Source organism: Oncorhynchus nerka, linkage group LG24 (assembly GCF_034236695.1).
Source record: "Oncorhynchus nerka isolate Pitt River linkage group LG24, Oner_Uvic_2.0, whole genome shotgun sequence".
In the NCBI taxonomy this organism is placed as follows: domain Eukaryota; kingdom Metazoa; phylum Chordata; class Actinopteri; order Salmoniformes; family Salmonidae; genus Oncorhynchus; species Oncorhynchus nerka.
The window spans coordinates 22,360,191-22,383,617 of NC_088419.1; the positions used below are offsets into that span (position 1 = coordinate 22,360,191).

At 41.8% G+C, this 23,427-nt stretch overlaps 1 protein-coding gene across 1 annotated transcript in view; it reads left to right on the top strand.

Annotated features, from left to right (window-relative positions):
• The first annotated feature begins 774 nt into the window (after positions 1-774).
• LOC115107287 (heparan sulfate glucosamine 3-O-sulfotransferase 5-like) overlaps positions 775-23,427 on the top strand; it is an 89,278-nt gene continuing 66,625 nt past the window's right edge. Inside the window, exon 1 of the mRNA XM_029630675.2 lies at positions 775-1,272. The gene's annotated coding sequence lies outside the window, so the exon portion shown is untranslated. The remainder of the gene's footprint in view (positions 1,273-23,427) is intronic.

Sequence of the window (23,427 nt, forward strand, 5' to 3'; positions counted from 1 at the left end):
GTACCAACTCACTAGTACATATCCCATTGTTCCACTTGCAGCACAGGAAAAGACCAGCCAAGTTGTCTTACGCTTGACAGATTCAATCTGCTCTGGGATGACTGAATAATTTAAAAATCTAACGTATGACCATCTGGCAGCTGTGAATGCTACACATCCAGACTAGTTCTTCAAATAGCTTTTGTGACCAAACTAGCCTAGTGACTGAGAAGCCTCGTTATCGATATTATATACAACTGTGTTAGGAGGTTGATCATCTTCTAATGTACTAATTGATATTTGTGGCACTGCGTCCAAAGTTATGCTTTGGATGCATCTTTATCAAATACCGACTTCAGTGCCAAATCATCTAGGGCATTGTCAGTAGAGCTGATGATATGGGTTATCTGCTAATTGTCCTATTATATAATGTCATGACAGTGGCAAGCATGAAGCCCTGGAAAGTCTTTCAAATAGTAAGTGGTACTATTGGTTTTATGGATATTTAAAGACTTCTCCTGGTCAATAACACACACAATTTGCCCTGGTTATGAATTATTTACATTCTACATAGCTGAGGATTTTTATATAAAGGACCACATGTGTTTTTATGGTAGGCTAATTTGATTCACATTTGAACATGGAAGTTGCAATAGCCTACTTCACAAGAAACGTATTGCACTAGCTCCGACCATCACCTTTCTTGTCTGAGCTGAGCTGCATGTCTTTTCCGCATCCACCTTTCTTCTCCAAGAAACACGCCCAAACTCTCAACATCAGTCGTCCGTCAGAAGTCTGCTGCTACTGGTCGAGGTCTGTGGTGGGGGGCGATCCTATTGTATTTGGAACTCAAAAGCTTGAACGCGCATATTCCAACAGCACAGTATTTGTTCAAGGTCCCCTAAAACCAGAGAGAACAGGAGTGGACGTACTTTAATGCAGATCTAACATTTCCGCGGGACAGCTCTGAGATTCACCAACACCATTAATATCCCACTAATTTAGCAGATTTACACCTGTCTTCTTATCGCCAAGACCCGTGACAGTCTGGAACCATCGAGATGATTGTTTAGAATACTTTGAGAGCATATGAAAACAGCCGACCAGAACATTTGCTAGACGACTCGCTCCGGGACAACTCTTCCGTGTGTGTTGGTGCTTGAGACGGAGAAGCACCTGCTCTAGCCTGCGGGAAGTTGATTATGTGTAGGCGCTTTCTGACCTCTACTGCGTCAGTTTTTGTGCATTTCGCTGCTGAGAGGATAGCCGTGTCCCGAGGAGGATGCCGAACAGGTACAGTAACATTTTGCTGGTTCAAAACATTTTTCTAGACGTGTCATGCGTTTCACAATGTCGGTACAGCGCTGGGTCCTGACTAGGCTGTTTTCTACCGACTAATTCGTCACTAAGGCATTTAGACAGGTAACTAGAAGGAAGCATAGGCTGTATTGACATATTTTAAGTTTTCATCCCAAAGTAACTTAGTTCATAGAAATAATAGGCCTTTGCATTTTCCTCCATAATTCCACCTGTCAGGGCAGAGCTCAAATTGACCTTCTAGACATCATTATTTTTGCCCATGATTTAATAATATAATATGTATAAACAAACAAACAGGTTTTCTTTTTGTCGGCCTTTCATTTCACAGTTAAACTAACTTCTGTATTGGACACAAAGTATACTATATCTCCATCTAATAACCATGTAATAACCTCCAGAATTTCAAACATATTTCCACTAAATTCATTTGTAACACTTTATCACCTGTTTATAGTTGATGTATTATAAACATGCACAGCCTCTACAGTATGTGTTTATGCTGTTATTTGCTGTAAATTGCTTTATGAATTCTTATAGCATGTTTTAGTATATACCGTACTATGGGAGTGATAGAGATCACTAAATGCATTACACAGGCAGTTCATAACAATTGTTGATGATAAAACAAAACATCATATAGAGATAGCTTTTGAGATACATTCACTTACAGATTGCTTTTTAGGATGTACTATAATACACTATATGAAGAAAAGTATGTTGACACCCCTTAAAATGAGTGGATTTCAGCCACACCCATTGCTGACAGGTGTATAAAATCGAGCACACAGCCATGCAATCTCCATAGACAAACATTACCAGTAGAGTGGCCTAACTGAAGCGCTCATTGACTTTCAACGTGGCACCGTCATAGGATACCACATTCACAACAAGTCAGTTCGTCAAATGTCTGCCCTGCTAGAGCTGCCCCGGTGAACTGTAAATGCTGTCATTGTGAAGTGGAAACGTCTAGGAGCAACAACAGCTCAGCCGCAAAGTGGTAGGAACACAAGCTCACAGAACGGGACTGTGCAGCGCGTAAAAATCACCTGTCTTCCGTTGCAACATTCACTACTGAGTTCCAAACTGACACTGGAAGCAAAGTCAGCACAATAACTGTTTCGTCGGGAACTTCATGAAATGAGAGAGCCCGACCTCAATCCCATCGAGGCCCTTGGGATGAATTGGAATGCCAACTGCGAGCCAGGCCTAATCGTCCACCATCAGTGCCTGAACTCACTAATGCTCTTGTGGCTGAATGGAAGCATGTCCCCGCAGCAATGTTCCAACATCTAGTGAGTGGAAAGCCTTCCCAGAAGAGTGGAGGCTGTTATAGCAGCAAAGGGGGGACCAAATCCATATTAATGCCCATGATTTTCGAGTGAGATGTTCGAAGAACAGGTGTCCACATACTTTTGGTCATGTACTGTATTTTCTTAGACCTGTTCTCAAAGTTTTCACTTTCATCCAGCAAATTAAAATCAATAGAACCTGATTACTCTGATGTGCAAATAGAGCTCCCATGTCAGACATTTTCAGATCTTAAAACAGGTCTGGGCTTCTAGTGATTGGGTAGGTAGATTGAAGAGGGTCTTTGCTTTATAAACACAAGAGTTAGTGTATCATTCACAGGTTTACACTTGAGGTTTCTCTGTGTTCTCTTTTGAAGGATGGAGACCAAGGCATTATTTAGACAGGAAAGTGCTGGTTGTATTGCACCATAAGTTTGCTATGTGCTATCCAGTCATATTTTTCCTATGCCAATAAAATTCATGAGTTTTAAGTGATACCAGACCGACCAACACAATGCAAACACACATACACACACACACACACACACACACACACACACACACACATACACACACACACACACACACACACACACACACACAGACATTATTATCTATCCTGGTGCCTAGTCACTTTGCCCTGCCTTCATGTACTGTAAATATGTACCTCAACTCCGTCTTACTTCTGTACATCTGTTACCGGTACTCACTGTATATACTATAGCTCCATTCTTGTGTATTTTATTTTATTCCTCCTGCGTTAGTATTTTATTTTTTATCTTTAAACTCTGCATTGTTGGGAAGGGATCGTAAGCAAGCATTTCACAGTAAAGTGTACACAAGTTGTATACTGCGCATGTGACAAATACAATTTGATTTTGAATTGATTTCGATTTGATATGTAACAATACCACCAAATAATGGATAACATCAACAGATTCTCTCTCTCTCTCTCTCTCTCTCTCTCTCTCTCTCTCTCTCTCTCTCTCTCTCTCTGTGTCTCTCTCTCTGTGTCTCTCTCTCTGTGTCTCTCTCTCTCTGTCTCTCTCTCTCTCTCTCTCTCTCTCTCTCTCGCTCTCTGTCTGTGTCTCTCAGCCTCCACTCTCTTTCATTTCCTATGTGTAGGCTCTTTGTTCTGTGTGTTCGTTTTTATCTCTTTGTGTCTTTCCGCTAATTTCTCTGTGGTGATTTAGTTTCATTACTGTCTACAGATGCTTTTTGCAGTGTAGATTGGGCTGTCATCATTATTCTGCATTTATAATAGGTATTTTGCAATTAGTTAAGTGTCCAACCTCATCTATAACAGTCTGTGTAAACAAAGACATAAACCACACAGACCAATACTGAATAATGTGCAATGGCAGAATGAACCACGTTAGTATCTACACATTGCAGTACCATGTTATTGGATGTTCAACATGGGTAAAAAGACAACGGCATAACTACCTTAAGCCACCTGCCTCTGTGTTCTCCAGCTCAGTCTTGAACATGGGTGCACCTCAGCCACGCTCATGGTCCTAAACAATATCATAGCCGCCATTGATAAAAGACAGTGCAGTCGTCTTCATCGACCTGGCCAAGGCTTTCGACTCTGTCAATCACCGCATTCTTATTGGCAGATTCAATAGGCTTGGCTTCTCAAATGACTGCCTCGCCTGGTTCAACTACTTCTCAGATAGTTCAGTGTGTCAAATCGGAGGACCTATTGTCTGGACCGGTGGCAGTTTATATGGGGGTGCCACAGGGTTCAATTCTCGGGCCGCCTCTTTTCTCTGTATATATCAATGATGTCGCTCTTGTTGCTGGTGATTCTCTGATCCACCTCTACGCAGACGACACCATTCTGTATACTTCTGGCCCTTCTTTGGACACTGTGCTAACAAACCTCTAAACGAGCTTCAACGCCATACAACACTTTCCGTGGCCTCCAACTGCTTTTGAATGCTAGTAAAACTAAGTGCATGTTCTTCACCCGATCGCTGCCCGCACCCTCTCGCCCGACTAGCATCACTACTCCGGACGGTTCTGACTTAGAATATGTGGACAACAACAAATACCTAGGTGTCTGGTTAGACTGCAAACTCTCCTTCCAGACTCACATTAAGCATCTCTAATTCAAAATGAAATCTAGAATCTGCTTCCTATTTCACAACAAAGCCTCCTTCGCTAATACCGCCAAACATACCCTCATAAAATATCCTACCGATCCTTGACTTTGGCAATGTCATTTACAAAACAGCCCCCAACACTCTACTCAGCAAACTGGATGTAATCTATCACAATGCCATCCGTTGTATCACCACAGCCCCATTTACTACCCACCACTGCGATCTGTATGCTCTCGTTGGCTGGCCCTCACTGCAAATCCGTTGCCAAACCCACTGGCTCCAGGTCATCTATAAGTCTTTGCTAGGTAAAGCCTCACCTTATCTCAGCTCACTGGTCACCATAGGAACACCCACCCATAGCACGCGATCCAGCAGGTATATTGCACTGGTCATCCCCAAAGCCAACACTTACTTTGGCCGCCTTTCCTTCAAGTTCTCTGCTGCCAATGACTGGAACAAAATGCAAAAATCACTGAAGCTGGAGTCTTATATCTCCCTCTCTAACTTGAAGCATCAGCTGTCAGAGCAGCTTACCGATCACTGTATATATACACAGCCAATCTGTAAATAGCACACCCAACTACCTCATCCCCATATTATTACTTACCCTCTTGCTCTTTTGCAACCCAGTATCTTTACTTGCACATCATCATCTGCACATCAATCACTCCAGTATTAATGCTAAATTGTAATTATTTTTGCCTCTAGGGCCTATTTATTGCCTACCTCCCTACTCTTCTACATTTGCACACACTTTACATCGTTTTTTCTATAAAAAAAATTGTGTTATTGATTGTACGTTTGTTCATGTGTAACTCTGTGTTGTTGTGGTTTTTGTCGCACTGCTTTGCTTTATCTTGGCCAGGTCGCAGTTGTAAATGAGAACATGTTCTCAACTGGCCTACCTGGTTAAATAAAGGTGAAATAAATCAAATGAAAATAAAACATGGGCACCAGTAGACTTCACTAGAGAGCTTGATATCCTTCTCCTTCTCAGCAGAAACTGTAAGTAAAGGATGGATCTCATGAAAGGAGTGTCTTTCCCCTCTCCACTCACCTTCCACCCCACATAGGCAACAGTACACCACAGGGATGAACTAAGGGCTGCTGAATTGTCAAAAGCCTAATTTGAGATAATAAATGCCATAATGGCAAACAGTGGGAGGCAGCCAGGGCACCATATTGTTGTATTGATCTTAATGATTCCCGCTGGGTAGGGCTGCAGCAGGGTTCCCAGGCAGGAAGCTGAAAGCTGAATACAGGCCAGTCTCTGTTGACCTTCTGGAGGTAAAAAATTAGGTGTCCTGCTACTGGCTGATGAAACAACAGGCCTGGCTGGAGAGCTTGCCAAGCACTGTAAAACTCCCAGGAAAGAAATATATATATTATATCTAGAGAGAGAGAGAAATATAGAGAGAGAGAGGGAGAGAGAGAGAGAGAGAGAGAGAGAGAGAGAGAGAGAGAGAGAGAGAGATAGAGAGAGAGAGAGGGAGAGAGAGAGAGAAATAGAGAGAGAGAGAGAGAGAGAGAGAGAGGGAGAGAGAGAGAGAAAGAGAGAGAGGGAGAGAGAGAGCGAGAGAGTAACCTGTCACTCAGAGTTTACAGTGTCCTTTATGGTGAATACATTTTCTCCATCTCTCAAAACCCAAGCTAGTTATGTTACATTTTATTCACGTTTGGGAGCAGAAGCACTAATTTAATGTATTTAGTATACAAGATAAACCATTAAAAACATACACAGTGGAAGCATGCCCTTATGAAGCAGTGTCATCATTTCTGATCCATAATAATCCAATGTGTTTGCAGAACAACAACTGAGATGAATTGCTTGCTTGCCATGAATGCAATTAGAGAAAGAGAAGAGATGGGCAAAGGTGTTAAAAGCTGCTGCATATCATGTAAGAAATGTGTCAGTCCTCTGTGCTGACACCCCTATCTAAGTCATCTACCTGTGGCTGGTGAGTTATAGCTAAGGTGACTGTGATCATTATTCACAGACCGATCTGCTCTTCCCTTGCATTCTGTTCCTCTTGGGTCTGATCAAGTGTGCTCTGTTACACCTCCCAGTAATGATTTGTGGAGGTCTGGCTGTCTAACGTCTGAAGGACAGCGGTGCGTACTAGCACCTTCCAAAACAATATCACAATCCACATCCTTTGGGCATATGGGTTTCATTCTCAGGATTCATCTGAAGCAATTTAGACGCCCTGGGTTTACCATTGGAATCCTTACATTAGAGTTTGTGCTTCTGATTCTCCTTTTCTTTTTTCCAATTGAGCTTCTCTTTCAAACACACATTTTTATTTCACATATGATAAAAGCATGGTTTAATTAGAAATACAAAAATGCATGCCATAGTATTGGTGATATGTTGAGTAGCTTTTGCTACAGGTTTTCGAATCAGTCGCAGGGTAGATCAGGAATTGTATCTTTTTTCGTTTGTGTTTGGATGAACAATGAAAGTGATAGCTCTCCCTCTGCGGTGCTTGTGGTTTTAAAGCCGTTTGATGAAAACGCAGGGAATTACCCCTATCATGGATCCATATTTACTACCAGTGCTCTGTACTGTGTGTAAATGACTTTGGAATGCATAAATAATGACGACGACTCCTTCTGTGAGTGATGCCTACGACCTCGCTCCCTCTCGTGTTCCTCACCGTCCCTGTTGCAAGCTCTCGCTGTTCATTACTTATCGTACCCCACCCAGTCTTTGTTGTAGGCTAAGCCATGATAGTGCACCTGTAGCATGGCTTCTATTAGGAATAGTGAGTGACCTGAGTGGAGGAATGTGTGTACTGTTCTGCACTGTATGTTCAGTCCCATGGAAGACTCAATGCAGAAAGCTGCAGAGAGAAGGTCAACATTCCTAATAACAGGCATAATCTCCTCTATGCATGTCAGTCATCCCTTGTGTGTCTCTGTCCAGCTCTTTCCACAGCTTTCAATCATATGACACAAGGGATTGACTGTTGACTGACCATATTGGCCACTGGCTGAATACAAACACAAGATCAGATCATTCAAGATCGTTCAAATGTTATACATAAAGTGTATCTTATAAGATGTAGTTTTAAATGAATGTTTAATTCTGGCATAGATCTGGCAACACAAAAAAAGATTCTGGGGAAGATATTACAATCTCCCCTTCCCCCTTCAAAGCTTCATAAAGTCTCACGCTTGTGAATCAATTGATAAACATCAAGTTTTATCTGATCTGCCTTCCTCTCCGGCTGTGTCCAGAGTATCATTCTCCAGCCTGACCTCTCTGTTGACAAAAATGATGAGAGCAATATTTGTTTGTTGTCTGAATGCAGAGCACTCACTCATCACTTCACAGACAGACAGAGGTTGTGGTGTTTTTTTTCCTTCTCCTCTGTGGCGTGTCAAGTTGCGTCAGTGTTCAGCGTTTTCTTGTTTTCTTTTGCATTCGTGCGTCGCTGCTGAAGTCTTGACCGTAAACAATATACACTGTTGAAGCTCGGTTGACTAATGGTATACATAACTAAATGAAAGTCAGGTTCATCAATTTCACAGAAAGCACCTTCCTGGCCCCCATGTCTGCCAGGAATGAGGGGGAAAAGGACAGAGAGAGAGAGAGAGAGAAGGGACCTAATTTCTCTTCTTCAATTCACTCTGCTGAGAACAAGATATGAGAACTAATATATTCTGTAATGTTACCTTACAAGTGGCATCACAAAAAATACCACCAAGTCATGTCTGGTTTAGTGTTTACTACAGTATATAGACTTGAGATTACTTTTGGTGATTTATGCTAGTGAAATAACATCCCATTCTTGGCGAAGATGATTTGATATTTCTTAGGACGTCTAGACAAGTCTGTCAGTTTTTTTTAATGTAGTGATAGAGTACTCTCCTAACTTGGGCCACACAGGAGCACAGAGTTACGGGGATACAGATTTGATCTGTCTGACAGTAGAATGCAACACAAAGTGATAGAGAAGCGTGATTCATTTTGAGCTGCTATTCACCGCTATCAATTACACGTTTTATAGGGAGGTGCTCTCAGAGTTGCCATGGCAACCCCATGTCTTTGGGAGAGCTATGCATCCCCTGTAGGGCTTGTGGATGGAGTGCTACAAGTTTTACTGCCCTGTATCATTTTAAAGATTCAAAGTCTTCAGCGTCCAGGGACAGAAACAATAAGCATGAACACTTAGCAGTGTTTTGCAGAGCGAGCATAGTGTGTACCGTGGACCTAGTTTCTCCACTGGGTTCTTTCGGCTTATCTAGGATTGCTGAGGCTATTTCTTGCAAAAAGATCGGCTTTGACAATTTTGTGCCGAGGCAAGAGTCTTTCAGAGGCAGTCATACAACGGCATCGGTTCCAAGCCCCGGAGTATGTTGAGTTTAATATTTCCACTTTTCAACAGGAAATTGCCTGCGATAGGACAGTTAGACAAGCCTCTTAGATGGATTCAGGCAAATGAAAATGGATGGGTTGACAACTTGATTCAAGTCAAATAGTATTGAGATACAAATTCTGTACACAGTCTACTCTGATTTAACCCTCAACCCTGAGTTTGCATCCACAGACTGAAACATCTAGGAATCTGCCATCTTGGACATACTGCTACTGGCGGCCAGGAGAGGTGAACCTGAAACATACAGAGATGAATGGAGAGACAGGGACATGGAGTCTGGAGTGCTTCATGTCAGTCAGATCTGGCTGAGCCACTGGAGAGTGATGCTGATGAGGAGTAATCTAACCGGCCCTCGGACAGAGAAAAATCTCTCTCTCTCTCTCTCTCTCTCTCTCTAGTCTACCCACTTTGAGTTATGGGCGGCATTTATCTGATGGAGTGCTTAGTTGCTGTTTGAGCCTTGTTTTCAAGTCCTTTTTTCACTTACGTTGTATCGATCTCTGTTGCCAGAGTGTTAATGATGAGTCATACTAATAAATGGGATGACCCACACCGTATTCAATTACCTCCCTTTCTTATAGAGATGGCCCCTTGTAATTGAGGTCTAAGCAGATGCACTTAGAAAAGAAGAACAGCAGGCAAAACACAATTACCCAGATAGCCTTCACACTGATACCAGTAGAGAAGAAATATGGACCAGAGCAGATCTAAGGTTGTGTAAGTTTATAGTTCTCATTTTTTATTGGTTTTTCTCAATAAAAGAGATGAATGATTTGGTGAAACTAGTGAAATAAAATACTGGTGTGAAACTGACAGGATAATAATTTATTGGAATTAATAGGGGAGCACATGCTTTTTTAATTCTCCAAGTTGACTGTACTGTAGGTTGTGTTGGGAATGTGCAGTCACAGTTGTAGATGTAATGCCGAGGGCCTCCGGTCAGGCTAAGGGTTTATATACATGAATAATTGAATGTAACGAGGCTGTGTAGGACAGAAGTGTGTAACCACAAGGCAAAGTGCTTCTGTTCAGCCCGTCATCACTCGAGACATCTTTTGACTTCATGTAGGCCACATGGAATGTGAAGAGTCTTAAAGTTCTATGTTGAATTCTACTGACTTGCTGTATATTTTTAGAGAGGAGGAGGAAGAGGAGGAAGAGGAAAAGGGCTATGGGATATTCTTGTCAGTGCTGGCCACCCTGTCTGGGTGTGTTATAAGCAGTGGAACTGGGGGGGAGCTGGAGGCTGCGTGACTTTCATCTAATAGCAAGCTGAATAATTCAAGAAAACCAACCAAGGAAGGTTTTAGGTAGAAATGGTCTGGATGTCTCCTGGGCACGTCTGACTTCTCATAGGAAACCAGTTAGAACACTCTGCTGCCCATTTAAACTATGTTCTGAGAAAGAAGTTGACCCAGGACTGCTTTGATTCATGTGAACATGTTTTCCTAATGCATAAGAACGTTGATCACTTAAACCATGACAAAACCTTCATGTTTGATCTCCAGTGCTTATGTGGATCAACGATTACATTTGATTGATTTGTGTTTTGCTTGCAGGCAGCATAACAAACACGAGGATCAAGTTTACAAGGTTTCAGAATATCAGTCTACCAGCTCCTCTAAAATGGATTCATTTCATAGCCAGTTTACTCCCTGAATCTCTGAGAGGGCAGACTCCTCTCCTCATAACTTTATTATATTCTCAGGACAGTCTTGTGTCTGATTGCGTATTCAGGTCACCCTGTTGCAGCCTGAGGGGCGTTAATAAGAGACATGTCAGAGGCCATAAAGGCTGTGAAACTGGAAAGTTTCTGCTGTCAAAACAGCAAAATCCCATTAATATTCAATTGGTCTCACATAGCAGAGCTAGGAGGCTACAGCATTCCTTTAGTCATCAATTAGCCCACGGAGTAGGGCACATAGGCTGAGTGACACCCAGTGCTCGCCCACGTCAAAGCCCTAAAATAGTCCGTCAGAACACCAGCATTGTCCTTTAGTTTGGCGGCCCTGACTCCAGTGCTACCCTACCACCAATAATAATTAGAGAACAATGAGAGAATGATGCTGTTGAGGACACTGTTTTGAATAGACAATGCAATCTGTTGCATGCATTTGATTAAGATATTCAACATTGGGTTAATGCAATAGACTGCAGGCCCTTTCTTAAGGCTGACAGGTGAAGGAAGAGCTGCTAGATCATCTGAACTACAACTCTTACTGGCATCTGATTAACTATGTTAGAACAACTATGTTCTAACTATGTTATGGAGCATAATGGTTTAGCATAGACTAAACAAGTATCCTAGATTTTAGTGACGTGTTTGTAGAAGGTAGTGGGTCGTTCCACCAATTCAGTGCCTTTTGTTTAAAGAACGAAAAATAACCGATCCTCAGCACTAATTACTTGTTACTTCTGTGAACTGTCATTATCCTCCCCCCTCATGAGGGACAGAAATGAGAAAATATCTTAAAGATATGTGGGGTTTTTGGTAATGGACTTACAAGGCAAAAGTTACTGCTTCTTACAGAAGGTAAATCATTTATCCAAAACTAAATATGTGTTGATATTAGTTGTCAGGGGTTTTTACGTCAACGTTATTGTGTGTTGATGTACACTGAGTGTACAAAACATTAAGAATCCCTTCCACAAGGTGAAGAAAGCTTTCCACAGGGATGCTGGCCTATGTTGACTCCAATGCTTCTCACAGTTGTGTTGAGTAGACTGGAGGTCCTTTGGGTGGTGGACCATACACACGGGAAACTGTTGAGCGTGAACAACCCAGCAGCGTTGCAGTTCTTGACATAAACCGGTGCGCCTGGCACCTACTACCATACCCCATTCAAAAGCACTTCAATATTTTGTGTTGCCCATTCAAAATGGCACACATACACAATCCATGTCTCAATTGTCTCAAGGCTTAAAAATCCTTCTTTAACCTGTCTCCTCCCCTTAATCTACACTGATTGAAGTGGATTAAACAAGTGACATCAATAAGGGATCATAGCGTTCACCTGCATTCATCTGGTTTGTCTATGCCATGGAAACAGCAGATGTTCCTAATGTTTTGTACACTTAGTGTATTTCTGATACCTTTTAAGGCTTTTTCTGGTAGATGTTTTCTAAGATCCCTTTTCTATCTGTTTATCCAGAAAGCAAAGCCTTTACTTATGCCTAATTTGTAAGATGGAAAATGGTTGAAAATGTATATACTGTATGCCTTAATTTCCCCAAAATATGGACTCTTACTGTAACTTTAATTTGACACCCAATTTGATATGCTCCTATGAACTTCCCATGTTGGTGCTCAAGGGTCCTTTTTGATGGAAATGCCTTGCTACAGCAAACAATATTACTATCATAAGATCACTACCCTCAAGCAGAACTATCAGGGACCTCGACTTAAAGTACTCTGACACTGTTGGCTTTTTGAAATATTAAAATCATCCTGAAAGCAAAAACTGTCACTTTTGCTTAGAAACTCATGTTCTCACTCGGCCAAATGTAAAGTTTTGTGTCTGAACCCTCTCCAGGCCTGAGAGTGCAGTGCCCTTGCCCTTGCCCTTGCCAGTTAAATAAAGGTTAAATAAAAAATGTAAATTAAAACAAGACTCACCTAATGCGTTTCAATGTCAGATCCCACAATTACAAATACTCCCCTTCCCTCTACTTTTTGGAGCATGTGCTCAAGTATTAATGTGCAGGGTTGTTTCATGGCTAGCTTTATTTTTTGTATTTTTTGTTGTTGTTGTGTCTCCTAATAAAGTGGAAATAACCACACTCAAATGCAGTATTCAATTTGGGAATATTAGTGTGTAACATTTGCTGAAACTGTTCCAGTGCACCTCTTGCACTCCTCTGCTCTCTCAGATGCACACACAATCCATCATTACATTTTTTGTCATGGATAGAATGAGGTGCAAGTGGAGCTTGGCACAAGTCAAGGTACAGTACATGCTCCGGGATGTAATCTACAGGTTTTTATCCTCTCAGAGCTGCAGCCTTGCCTGCTGCATAACAGCTTCTTAAGCTTACTGAAAATAATTCAGCTTTTAGTCATTTTTGTTTCGACATCTCTGTGTTTACACATTGTAAGCATGTTCCATGGTATCCAGTCTCTCTCTCTCTCTCTCTCTCTCTCTCTCAAATGGCGTTTTCCTGAGCTGTGTAATATCTCAGAGGTCTCAATTGTAAGTGTTGATGGTCTTTTAGTCTTCAAATCGGTTCTGTTGACTTTCTGTTTCTCTGTTTACTCCACAACACTGCATCAGCCATCCAGTTTGGCCCTTTCAGCTGCATACAATTGTGTTTTTACACAACATCACATTTGCTGGGTTGTCTTTTAAATTTGCTGTACTAATTATATTATATGCAGAAATCTGAACTAATGCTAATGTACCAAAACACTGTAACCAACACAATAATGTTCCTACAGTAGAAGAAAAGTACACTGTTCCAGCTTTAGGTTCATTCAATTGCTTCACTACTTACCCTAGACTCTGCTACTTACACATGCAGTGTTGAGTTCATATGAACACAATACATGCATGAACTGGGATGTATTATTCATTCTCCCATGTTTCTCTCTGCGTTTTGGATGACGTGGTAGGTGGTGGGGGGTAAAAGCTGACGCAGCAGAAAAAAAGGCCTTGAGAATAACAGTTTGCGTTGAGCACCGGAGCTGATGACCTCAGGGTCAACAAATGCATTTGCAGGTCATAGGTGCTCTCCATCTCCGACAGCCACTTCCATTAAGCAGCGGACAGCTGAGCGTCTTCCAAGATTAGGTGCAGCCTCTGCATCGCAAGGTGCAATGGAGATGAGGAGGATGGAGGGTGGGAGTAAGGGAGGGGGGTATGGACACGGACCTGGGGGAGATGGACTGGGGGGTTGCAGCGAGCGAGGTCATCCATTCTGGAGCTCTAGCTACTGTCTAGGTCAGTAGATGTACATATATACACTACCGGTCAAAAGTTTTAGAACACCTACTCATTCATGGATTTTTCTTTATTTGTACTATTTTCCTACATTGTAGAATAATAGTGAAGACATCAAAACTATGAAATAACACATATGGAATCATGTAGTAACCAAAAAAAGTGTTATACAAATCAACATGTTTTTTATTTGAGATTCTTCAAATAGCCATCCTTTGCCTTGATGACAGCTTTGCACACACTTTTACAATATAGAAAATAGTAAAAATAAGAGTGAGTAGATGTGATTTAGTGGTTCTCTCTAAATCAATACGCATGACTAATCCAGCTCCAGAACCAGCCGTTGAGCCAGCTGGCTAATCTTTTGAATACGGTGTAGTTAAAAAACCCCCAGCAATAACAGATAACATTAGCTATCTAGATAAGGTCAGAAAGATAACTAGCTAGATAAGGTTAGCAAGATAGCTAGCTAGATAATGTTAGCATGCTAGCTAGCTACACTGACAGCTGTCAGTGCCTTATTTGTTGATGTTTATCAACTCCACGTGGAAATTCCCCAAACCCAATTTGTGAATATGTATCAGTAGCCTTCGTCATTCTTTAGAGGTGAAACCTAAACATGCATTTTCTCTATAGAACAGGAAATTGCATCTAAATAGTGGTGGCAACTTCCTCTGGGGTGTTCCTTTAAATACTATTGAATAAATATATTTCAAATCAAATCAAATCCAATTTTATTTGTCACATACACATGGTTAGCAGATGTTAATGTGAGTGTAGCGAAATGCTTGTGCTTCTAGTTCCGACAATGCAGTAATAACCAACAAGTAATCTAACTAACAATTCCAAAACTACTGTCTTATACACAGTGTAAGGGGATAAGGAATATGTACATAAGGATATATGAATGAGTGATGGTACAGAGCAGCATAGGCAAGATACAGTAGATGGTATTGAGTACAGTATATACATATGAGATGAGTATGTAAACAAAGTGGCATAGTTAAAGTGGCTAGTGATACATGTATTACATAAGGATGCAGTCGATGATATAGGGTACAGTATATACGTATGCATATGAGATGAATAATGTAGGGTAAGTAACATTATATAAGGTAGCATTGTTTAAAGTGGCTAGTGATATATTTACATCATTTCCCTTCAATTCCCATTATTAAAGTGGCTGGAGTTGAGTCAGTGTCAGTGTCAGTGTGTTGGCAGCAGCCACTCAATGTTAGTGGTGGCTGTTTAACAGTCTGATGGCCTTGAGATAGAAGCTGTTTTTCAGTCTCTCGGTCCCAGCTTTGATGCACCTGTACTGACCTCGCCTTCTGGATGATAGCGGGGTGAACAAGCAGTGGCTCGGGTGGTTGATGTCCTTGATGATCTTTATGGCCTTCCTGTAACATCGGGTGTAGGTGTCCTGGAGGGCAGGTAGTTTGCCCCCGGTGATGCGTTGTGCAGACCTCACTACCCTCTGGAGAGCCTTACGGTTGAGGGCGGAGCAGTTGCCGTACCAGGCGGTGATACAGCCCGCCAGGATGCTCTCGATTGTGCATCTGTAGAAGTTTGTGAGTGCTTTTGGTGACAAGCCAAATTTCTTCAGCCTCCTGAGGTTGAAGAGGCGCTGCTGCGCCTTCTTCACGATGCTGTCTGTGTGAGTGGACCAGTTCAGTTTGTCTGTGATGTGTATGCCGAGAAACTTAAAACTTGCTAACCTCTCCACTACTGTTCCATCGATGTGGATAGGGGGGGTGTTCCCTCTGCTGTTTCCTGAAGTCCACAATCATCTCCTTAGTTTTGTTGACGTTGAGTGTGAGGTTATTTTCCTGACACCACACTCCGAGGGCCCTCACCTCCTCCCTGTAGGTCTCGTCGTTGTTGGTAATCAAGCCTACCACTGTTGTGTCGTCCGCAAACTTGATGATTAAGTTGGAGGCGTGCGTGGCCACGCAGTCGTGGGTGAACAGGGAGTACAGGAGAGGGCTCAGAACGCACCCTTGTGGGGCCCCAGTGTTGAGGATCAGCGGGGAGGGGATGTTGTTGCCCACCCTCACCACCTGGGGGCGGCCCGTCAGGAAGTCCAGTACCCAGTTGCACAGGGCGGGGTCGAGACCCAGGGTCTCGAACTTGATGACGAGCTTGGAGGTTACTATGGTGTTGAATGCCGAGCTGTAGTCGATGAACAGCATTCTCACATAGGTATTCCTCTTGTCCAGATGGGTTAGGGCAGTGTGCAGTGTGGTTGAGATTGCATCGTCTGTGGACCTATTTGGGCGGTAAGCAAATTGGAGTGGGTCAAGGGTGTCAGGTAGGGTGGAGGTGATATGGTCCTTGACTAGTCTCTCAAAGCACTTCATGATGACGGAAGTGAGTGCTACGGGGCGGGGCGGTAGTCGTTTAGCTCAGTTACCTTAGCTTTCTTGGGAACAGGAACAACGGTGGCCCTCTTGAAGCATGTGGGAACAGCAGACTGGTAGAGGGATTGATTGAATATGTCCGTAAACACACCGGCCAGCTGGTCTGCGCATGCTCTGAGGGCGCGGCTGGGGATGCCGTCTGGGCCTGCAGCCTTGCGAGGGTTAACACGTTTAAATGTCTTACTCACCTCGGCTGCAGTGAAGGAGAGACCACATGTTTTCGTTGCAGGCCGTGTCAGTGGCACTGTATTGTCCTCAAAGCGGGCAAAAAAGTTATTTAGTCTGCCTGGAGCAAGACATCCTGGTCCGTGACTGGGCTGGATTTCTTCTTGTAGTCCGTGATTGACTGTAGACCCTGCCACATGCTTCTTGTGTCTGAGCCGTTGAATTGAGATTCTACTTTGTCTCTGTACTGACGCTTAGCTTGTTTGATAGCCTTGAGTGTTAGACATCGACAGCTAATGTGTTGGAACCATTACCAATGCAACCAGTGGCATAGACAGACCACAGAACTATAATGCGATTATATTTCTATGGGACAGACCTCCCTCCTAGACTGTGTAGGGCAGGCTACAGTATCTTCAGCCCCAGGGCTTCGTAGTACAGGATCTATAGATGAGAGCAGAGCAGGGCTGAGTGAAGGAGTCTGCAGGGTTGCTGTCCATGGTGCTGATTCAGCCCAAAGAGCAGAGAAAGCTATCACTCAGACTCAACTATGAACACTTTTACTAGAGTGAAGATACATATTTGCTTTTGGTCTGAATAATTCCATGACTGCGAGTCTGCGAGTGAATAGATCTGTGTAACAATTATCCCTCATGCTTGTCATTTTACAGATATTAGGTGTATTTATTCAATTCAAATATGTCCCTGAGCAGTTCCCAAGTAGTGCATAAGCAGTGCTACTCATTTGTGCAAATGGATTTATTTATTTCCAAGGTATGCCGTTGTTCTTATCAGTAAAACGCTGCATCATAGTATTGGTTCAGCAGAATTAAATCCAATAGACGTGGTTCTGTGTCTAAATGGATTTGCTGCTCTGTGATTTGTGGGATCGGTAGTGTCCTTTTAACACAATTTCACGGAACAATAGATTATTGATAACAAGCCATGAATATAATGGCCGGCTGTTGCGTGCATGGTCAGTGAGGACGGAAGTGTCATATGTTGGGGAAGATTGATGCAGGCCACGCTGTGTGGGGTCAAACACATTTCCAGAGCTGTGGCTAGGAAGCCATGGCCAAGGTAAAACTCTACATCTACATACTATATGTGTAATATATCCTGTCAAACAGTTCTGCACTATAAGCCCAATGCAAGGGGAAAAAGTTGTAAATAAACCCATTGCGATGCGATATGCATTACACAGCTCTGTCTAGACATGATAAAGCCATGACAAGTTTAGAAATGATATTATTGTACAGTATCTGCAACTCAAAGAAAATAGATGACTATCAACAGTCGGGTTATGAGGCAGAGTTTATATGAGCTCTAATCATTGGAATGCATGTTTATACCCGCTGTAAATAAACCATGGTAACAGTGGCCTCCGTAAAAACCGCAGAATCCTATTAAAAAATATATTAAAGTGACCATGTTTTATGAAGTCAACTCCACTCAATATTATTTCCAAGGTTCATAGCTTAGCATTGGGACTTGGGAGGGAGCAACTGACAGGATCTTATTACACAGGATGTATCAATGGACAATAACAATCCATAGATCTCAGGGCCCTCCACATTGAAGTCCATGTCTCTTGTATTCCATTTTACCGGAAAAAGTATTCATTTTGATGTCATCGGTTCCTATCAACAACCTCTCGTGTGATAGCTGAAGAGTTATGTCTCTCTGTTGAGCATTGACAGGTCACTGTGGTGCTGTGCCTCAGAGAAACTATGTTCACCTTCCAGCCATCACAATAACAACTGAAATAGAGCCGTCCGCACTTCTACGCTTCTAACCCACCTGAGCTTTCATTTTCTGCTGGGTTTCTTAACTAGTGATGTATCACAGCACACAGCATGCACAGAAAGGGCTGCTTCGTGGGAATAGCTGTTATCTTGGCTGTTACATGACTTTTGGCTGAGTGTGTGATTTCATTTACTCTGTGGCCCCAGCTGATGCACTCTTCATTATTTGTCAACACAGCAGAGCATGACTTATTAATGATTTCTTCATGGTTTATTAATCTCACAGTCAAGACACTTCACTGGGGACTTCTTTGGGGTAAAATTCCCTTTCTCTCCTCCCACTGACAAAACAATTTCATGCTGAAAGAAGTTTAAAAAAACAGTTGTTTTTGCTTTACTCACAACACCTGAGTCACTGTACTCAACACTGTGTAAGGAAAACGATACTCCTGGGAACTTGATCATCACACGGGACTGGATTACTGCTTGTGTGCACTTTGCCTTGCGGCCATCTTGGAGCAGATTGTCCATGTTATTGCAGAGCTGTGTGTGCGGTATCAATCAGGCTTGCTTACCCTTAACCATTCATCCTTCAGCCTGTAGATGCCATTTAGAGGCCCTCCTGGTCAATGATTTCAGCAATCTACAATTATCACCGTTATAATTTATCATCTACAATTATCATCTACAATTATCACTCAACAGTGAGTGGCGGCCATGCCAAATGGAGCCACAGTCGGCCAGAAGAAGAAGCAGTAGTGTGGCTCCCCTCCCCGGCCACCTCAGATCAGGAAGCACTGCCATCAAGAAGGCTCTGCTTATTTTATGCATGGCTCCTTTCCTCTACCCTGTCTGCATTATGGATGTGACTTGCTCTTGGAGCACATGGCAGCCTTGGAGTGAGACTATAAATTTACTTTAGAGGGGGTTCTCTCTACCCTCTACAGTCTGCACCGAGCACTGAGGTCTGAGAGACAAATGTTCTTTTCCTGATTCTGTTTACTAGGTGGGCTCGGAGCCAGCGAAGCCAAGTTTACCACTGTGCTTGTTACTTTGCCTGTATCTATGTCTAGACCAACTCCAACCGTGTGATGTTCATGCAAAAAAAGCAGAACATTTTTAGAGTTGGCAGGAAGAAATGTTCAGAATGACTCATTGTAAAACTAGATATTAAATCAGTGATCAAATAGTTCTCTGAGCAATTGTGTTAGTATAAAATAAAATAATTTCCCCAATTTCTTTTGCATTCAATATAGATCAGTATTTGTATTATTTATTTTCTACATCATTTTTTGCTCATCTTTATCAAGGGTGCCAATAATTTTGGACATATATGTGTGGAATTGTCATGGGTCTAGTTATACAATGACAACCCAGAGACTCTTCTGGTGTTTTTGCGCTTAGAGACAAATAAGATAACTCATCAGTTGGGAATGACTTAATGTTGCTACATCTCAGCTCAAGTGATCAAAGTGGAGAGGAAACAAGCTAATTGGATCTCCTCAGGGAAATCAGGCAGGAAGACAGATCTTGCTTGAAATGTAGTTCAAAACACTGAAAAGACAGTCTAAATATATACAGTACAGTGCAATATTATTTATGTCATTTCAAATCACGTACACAGAGATTAGCATATGTTAAAACAGGCGCAGCGAAATGCTTGTGTTTCTAGCACCAGCAGTGCAGTAAATGTCTAACAGTACAATACTAACACACAACTAATTTCAAAAGATGAACAAAAAAGAAAAAGAACGACGAATGTCGGAGTCGGAATATAAATATGTGGTGTGTATAGACAGTATGTACAGTATATAAGTAGGAAAATGTATGTATAACAGTCGGAAGTTCACATACACTTAGGTTGGAGTCATTAAAACTTGTTTTTCAACCACTCCACAAATGTCTTGTTAACAAACTATAGTTTTGGCAAGTTGGTTAGGACATCTACTTTGTGTAGGACACCAGTAATTTTTCCAACAATTGTTTACAGACAGATTATTTCACTTATAATTCACTGTATCACAATTCCAGTGGGTCAGAAGTTTACATGCACTAAGTTGACTGTGCCTTTAAACACCTTGGAAAAATCCAGAAAATAATGTCATGGCATTAGGAGCTTCTGATAGGCTAATTGACATAATTTGAGTCAATTGGAGGTGTACATGTGGATGTATTTCAAGGCCTACCTTCAAACTCAGTGCCTCTTTGCTTGACATCATGGGAAAATCAAAAGAAATCAACTAAGACCTCAGTAAAAAAAAATATAGACCTCCACAACTCTTGTTCATCCTTGGAAGCAATTTCCAAACGTCTGAAGGTACCACGTTCATCTGTACAAACAATAGTACTCAATTATAAACACCATGGGACCACGCAGCCGTCATACCGCTTAGGAAGGAGACAGGTTCTGTCTCCTAGAGATGAACGTACTTTGGTGTGAAAAGTGCAAATCAATCCCAGAACAACAGCGAAGGACCTTGTGAAGGTGCTGGAGGAAACAGATACAAAAGTATCTATGACGTCAGTAAAACGAGTCCTATATCGACATAACCGGAAAGGCCGCTCAGCAAGGAAGAAGCCACTGCTCCAAAACCGCCGTATAAAAGCCAGACTACGGTTTGCAACTGTACATGGGGACAAAGATCGTACTTTTTGGAGAAATGTCATCTGGTCTGAAAATTAGAACTGTTTGGCCATAATGACCATTGTTATGTTTGGAGGAAAAATGGGGAGGCTTGTAAGCTGAAGAACACCATCCCTACTGTGAAGCACAGGTTGGCAGCATCATGTTGTGCGGGTGCTTTGCTGCAGGAGGGACTGGTGCACTTCACAAAATAGATGGCATCATGAGGCCGGAACATTATGTGGATATATTGAAGCAACATCTCAAGATATCAGTCAGGAAGTTATGGGTCTTCCAAATTGACAATGACCCCAAGCATACTTCCAAAGTTGTGGCAAAATGGCTTAAGGACAACAAAATCAAGGTATTGGAGTGGACATCACAAAGCCCTTACCTCAATCCCATAGAAAATGTGTGGGCAGAACTGAAAAATCGTGTGCGAGTAAGGAGGCCTACAAACCTGACTCAGTTACACCAGCTCTGTCAGGAGGAATGGGCCAAAATTCACCCAACTTATTGTGGGAAGCTTGTGGAAGGCTACCCGAAACGTTTGACTCAAGTTAAACAATTTAATGGCAATGCTACCGGATACTAATTGAGTGTATGTCAACTTCTGACACACTGGGAATGTGAAAGAAATAAAATATGAAAAAAAATTATTTTCTCTACTATTAGTCTGACATTTCACATTCTTAAAATAAAGTGGTGATCCCAACTGACCTAAGACGGGGAATTTTTACTAGGATTAAATGTCAGGAATTGTGAAAAACTGAGTTTAAATGTAGTTGTCTGAGGTATATGTAAACTTCCGACTTCAACTGTACATATAAAGCTTAATTAGCTTAATTTCTCAGAAATCAAATTACATTTCAACAAAATAATGTTGCAGGGATGCTAATCATACATGTATGAAACGATTTCAGAGCAATAAACATTATGTAAATATTATTTAAGCGAACAGTGTTCAATGACTCATTTACATTATGGCAATTCATCTTATCATACACCAGTTGACCAAAACTATGTGGACACCTACTCGTCGAACATCTCATTCCAAAATCATGGGCATTAATATGGAGTTGGTCGGTCTCCCCTTTGCTGATATAACAGCCTCCACTAGAGGTCGACCGATTATGATTTTTCAACGCCGATACCGATTCCGATTATTGGAGGACCAAAAAAAGCCGATACCGAATAATCGGACAATTTTTAAAATGTATTTGTAATAATGACAATTACAACAATACTGAATGAACACGTATTTTAACTTAATATAATACATCAATGAAATCAATTTAGCCTCCAATAAATAATGAAACATGTTCAATTTGGTTTAAATAATGCAAAAACAAAGTGTTGGAGAAGAAAGTGAAATTGCAATATGTGCCATGTAAGAAAGCTAACGTTTAAGTTCCTTGCTCAGAACATGAGAACATATGAAAGCTGGTGGTTCCTTTTAACATGAGTCTTCAATATTCCCAGGTAAGACGTTTTAGGTTGTAGTTATTATAGGAATTATAGGACAATTTCTCTCTATACGATTTGTACTTCATATACGTTTGACTATTGGATGTTCTTATAGGCACTTTAGTATTGCCAGTGTAACAGTACAGCTTCCATCCCTCTCCACGTCGCTACCTGGGCTCGTACCAGGAACACATCGACAACAGCCACCCTCGAAGCAGCGTTACCCATGCAGAGCAAGGGGAACAACTACTCCAAGTCTCAGAGCGAAAGACTTTTGAAACGCTATTAGCGCGCACCCCGCTAACTAGCTAGCCATTTCACATCGGTCACACCAGCCTAATCTCGGGAGTTGATAGGCTTGAAGTCATAAACAGCTCAATGCTTGAAGTATTACGAAGAGCTGCTGGCAAAACGCACGAAAGTGCTGTTTGAATGAATGCTTACGAGCCTGCTGGTGCCTACCATCGCTCAGTCAGACTGCTCTATCAAATCATAGACTTAATTATAACATAATAACACACAGAAATACGAGTCTTAGGTCATTGATATGGTCGAATCCGGAAACTATAATTTCGAAAACAAAACGTTTATTCTTTCAGTGAAATACGGAACCGTTCCGTATTTTATCTAACGGGTGGCATCCATCAGTCTAAATATTGCTGTTACATTGCACAACCTTCAATGTTATGTCATAATTATGTAAAATTCTGGCAAATTAGTTCGCAATGAGCCAGGCGGCCCAAACTGTTGCATATACCCTGACTCTGCGTGTAATGAACGCAAGAGAAGTGACACAATTTCACCTGGTTAATATTGCCTGCTAACCTGGATTTATTTTAGCTAAATATGCAGGTTTAAAAATATATACTTCTGTGTATTGATTTTAAGAAAGGCATTGATGTTGATGGTTAGGTACACGTTGGAGCAACGACAGTCCTAGTGTGCAGGACACGCTAGATAAACTAGTAATATCATCAACCATGTGACCATAA